Here is a 4,497-nt window from a genome sequence, read left to right as displayed (position 1 = left end):
ACTGTCAAATAATGGTAAAAAAACCCTCTAGTTATTCTACAAAGAATTTTAAAAAAAATTACAGATATTTACTGTAGACATTATCTGCATTTTTACAGTTGTAAAATAAAAACAAAAAAAATTATAAAATATTGCTAGGGTGTTAAATAAATGTATAAATGTGCACAAAAAATGAAAAACATTGCAGAAATACCTTAAAATTACCTAATTTAAATAATGGCTTGTTTTATACAGTATTCTTTTGTAAATGCATAGAATTATCCAATTTATCCCTAAGACTGCCCCATCAAAGCTTGAATTTCTGGATGGAAAACACAAAAAAAATATGTAAAATTATATTCAAATTATCCTCCTTTAACACCTATTAATGGTATCTTGAGAGCTTTAGGGTTCAATTTTATGTGATTATCTCATCTATTTACAGTAAATTCCTGGTAAAAATATTGGTTTGATACTGTACAAAAAAATAGGATCATGCGAAAATTGCTTACAAAAACATAATTTTAATAATCATTACCTTATATAAACATTATCTGAAAGTAATTACAGGCAACTATCCAATATATCTACAGACTTCTCCAATTAATGGAATTTACTGTATATAAATAGTATTTGACAGTAATTACAAGCAACTATCCAATATATCTGTCTGACACTCTTCTTCAGAGGGATATTTTTTATATATTGTGTGTACACTACCATCATTCTTCAGAACCTGCCATAGCTGTGAGTACTATAGCTCCCTCAATTTGTTTTGTGCATTGCATTGTGGGAGAATATTATCCATCAATAGCACACACAAAAATCAATCAAAAGTCAATTTTGTCACTTTTCCATTATGAACACACTAAACATTTAAACCTGCTGTATACTGAATGAGTGATCCAACTGTGGTGAATGATGAATGAACATAATACACTGAATGAAACTGTGACTCTTTTGTCCACTCTACTGATGTGTTTTTTAGATATATATTGTATAGTCTGAATATACGTTCATATTTCTATCTCCAGTGGATTGGAAATGTGTTTTACTTCTTTAGGGGAGATGTCAATCAAAGACAGTCTATACAGGCCCACACACTCTTAAGTAGAGGTCTAATCAAGCAAAATAGGCAAAAACATCTCTGTGGGTCTATCATTAGGGGCCTTTAAACTGGGAGAAGCAGAAGAATTTATAATATATTGTTAAGACTTGGCATAGGAGAAACCCTGGTGCAACATGAAAATGACACTCCCTCTCCCCAGCTCCCAAGAAACAGCAGCAACAAAGGATTTTGCAGCCTTTAAATGTTTACTTCATAGTTGTGGTTTCAGGGTGAGTGCACAGCAAAACAACAAACAAAAGGGAACTAAAGCTAATCAACCTAAAATTACCTATTTAAACATAAAGAAACAAAAAAAAGAAATCACTGACATAACTCCTAACTTAACAGAAACAGGAAGAAAGATATTAAACAAAAATGCTATCCACCCCTACAGAGACTGGGCTGTTAAATATATTTGCTAATACTGTACACAGTGGGACAGAGAAGCAGAACAACAACAGCAACAGCAATAACAAAAGAGAGAAGGACATCCCCATGTCAGCGTGGTCCATGGGGTTTCCTGTGGATGAGAAAGCACAAAGAACCCCAGGGAAGAAGTCAAGTTAGTAACATGCATTGATGGTAAATGAATACATACAGATGGAGAGGAGGAGAGAGGAGCTCAGTGCATCAATGGAAGTCCCCCAGCAGTCTAGGCCTTAGCAGCATAACTAAGGGCTGGTCCAAGGCGAGCTTGGTCGGCCCTAACTATAAGCTTTATCAAAAAGGAAAGTTTTAAGCCTACTCTTAAACATAGAGAGGGTGTCTGCCCCCCCGGACCGAATCTGGAAGATGGTTCCACAAGAGAGGAGCCTGATAGCTGAAGGCTCTGCCTCCCATTGTACTTTTGGAGACTGTAGAAACCACCAGTAAGCCTGCATGCTGGGAGCGCAGCGTTCTAGTGGGGTAATAGGGTACTATGTGCTCTCAATAATTACAGAGATCAATAGCATAGAACCAACAGCAAGCACGCCAAAAGTAGTTACAAAAAATGACCAGCAGGTTTTGCACTGTGTTAACCTCCTCATCAATAGGTTTGTACACTCAATGTCTCAAAAAATAAATAGAAATGTGGATATATTGACAGCTAGACAAAAATCAGGCATCTATAGATAGGCATTTATGCAGTGACTAATCTACACAGACAGTGTGCATCATATGAAGCGTCAACTATTGTGCAGTAAATCTGTTTGGGACATTTCATCCAAGTAGCATCAGTTAGAATCAAGCTCTCACTGGACAGTAGCCTCCATCAGCTGTGATCATGTGGAGCCACTTTATAACTGGCAAACACACTCAATGTAATTCTTCAGACTGGTTAGAGATTCATCCTAACTGATAGGAAGGGACCGCTTTACGGCTATTATGGATATAGGACGAATAATTTCTGCCCACTAATAACTTTGTCATCATACATTTGACATTTGCTTATTGTATTGAGATAGACTTGAAAAAGTCCAAACCTATCCTTGAATCTACTTAAATTTTAAGAATGCTACAGGAGGCCTTCAAGTTCGTTTCCCATACAATATGTTATGTCAACACTGTACTGATAGATATTGACATTCCTGTGAGTGTAGTGAGAAGTTACATTGCTGGTCTTGAAGAACTCAGAGACTCCTCGCGCTGATACACCGTAAGACTACGAAGGGCCAGAGTGCATCTCATGTGCATGGACATTATGTTCCTAAACTGAAAATGAAAAAGTAATAATTATTACACAAATAATTATACATCACACACAACAAGCACAAAACAGTTTAACAGTTCTACCAATGTCATTTCCAAAAAAGAATATAATTATGATGGTTTTCTTTTTTTTAAACAACCATAGTTGCTCAAGCCAGTGTTTGAGAATTATATATATATAAATGTTTGTGGTCATGTTTCCAGACTTTACAAACCTGCCAGGGTTGTAAAAGTGCTCTGCAGTGTTTTGGCATCTGAATAGTCTCAAAACACATGGATCTATCCCTCAAACTGGACTTCTTGTATCATATTTCATCATCTCACTGCTACCTGAAGCAACATACCAACACTAATACAGACCATTTTTGGTCTGAGCAGGGTTCAGACAGATATTCAGTCTGGTAATAGCTCAGTACATAAAAAGCACTGAGTCTACATATTCTTTAATAATTCAATACAAATGTACTACTCCTGATGCAGAGAAAATCAAATTTAAAACAAACCTCTGATTGCTGTACAAAGGGCAATGTCACTCAGTCAATTTGATCCTGCGGGAACAGATTTAACAAAAAATATGAAATAATTCGTGTTACAGTCCTAATTGCTAATTATTTCAATTAACAAGGACTTCACAATGAAATGCTTAAGTGACTTTTAAATACAAAATGTAAATATTTATCTGACTTACCAATGCAGTAACTGCTTCCTGGTGAATGAGGTGATTTAGTCCTAGATGTGCACAAAACACATGAATATGAACTTTTGATTAGTGTACAAAATAATAGTCAAGTAAAAACGTCAAAAATGTAATATGGGCAGGGTTTGAAGTAGAGCTACAATATTTAATTGATAAAGTCGATCAATAGAAAATTATGCAGCAATTATATCTTCATTTTATGTAATTGTTTCACAAGAAAAAATGCCAAAAATGTGTTGGTCCCAGCTTCTCAAAAATGCGGATTTGCTGCTTTTCTTTATGTTACATCTCTGTGAATTGAATATCTCGGGGTTTGGGACTGTTGGTCAGACAAAATAAGACATTTGAAGAAGTTCCCTGACAGTTTATAGACAACACAATTAATTGATGAGTCAAGAAATAATCGTTAGACAAGCCCTAGTTTGAAGTTGTGAGCAATATTATTTATTTGGTCTTCAAAACAGATGTGAAACTGAAAATGTTTGCCTACAACAACTAAAAAACTGAAATCCCTCACCAATAAAAAGTTTCAAGTTAAAGGTCAGTATCCACTTCAGATGAGGCGGTACTGGAGCGGTAGCTCTGGGGGAACCATCGGGTACACGGCTAATAAAATTAAACTTGAGCCTAAGAGGAAAGATATATGACAAAAGTTAACTTAAAATATATGAAAGACTTCTAGCACACAGACATACAGTATGTTCAATAGTAACACAGTTCAGTATTCACTGGTTTGAGTCAAGCTATTTATATCCAAAACCTAAATATTTAGCTTAATTTGTCCTGGTTAAAAAAATGAGTTTTGACTATGTAGCCTGGCGAAAATTAAACCAGCACAGCACACAGAAATATCTCTTTGGCGTCTTTATTCTGAACAAGAAGATTTGGTGTTCAGCTGAGATAAAAAAATAAAATAAAAGCTTTACAACAAAACACGCAGAGGATTTTCTGCTGTATATGCAGTCCTTTTATATAAACAAAATCAGTACCAGCAGAGGACTCTCCTCTATCCACTGTAACACTT

At 35.4% G+C, this 4,497-nt stretch overlaps 1 long non-coding RNA gene across 1 annotated transcript; it reads right to left on the bottom strand.

The window, feature by feature from the left end:
* Positions 1–1,289: 1,289 nt before the first annotated feature.
* Positions 1,290–3,506, bottom strand: LOC137186786 (uncharacterized). Its single transcript, XR_010929100.1, has 4 exons — positions 3,465–3,506; positions 3,280–3,324; positions 2,679–2,779; positions 1,290–1,607 (listed from the first exon to the last, which is right to left on the bottom strand). It is a non-coding gene; the product is annotated as an uncharacterized lncRNA (long non-coding RNA).
* Positions 3,507–4,497: the final 991 nt, after the last annotated feature.

Source organism: Thunnus thynnus, chromosome 7, assembly GCF_963924715.1.
Source record: "Thunnus thynnus chromosome 7, fThuThy2.1, whole genome shotgun sequence".
In the NCBI taxonomy this organism is placed as follows: domain Eukaryota; kingdom Metazoa; phylum Chordata; class Actinopteri; order Scombriformes; family Scombridae; genus Thunnus; species Thunnus thynnus.
The sequence above is the reverse complement of the archived record's forward strand: the minus strand, read 5'-3'. Positions and strand labels throughout refer to the sequence as shown.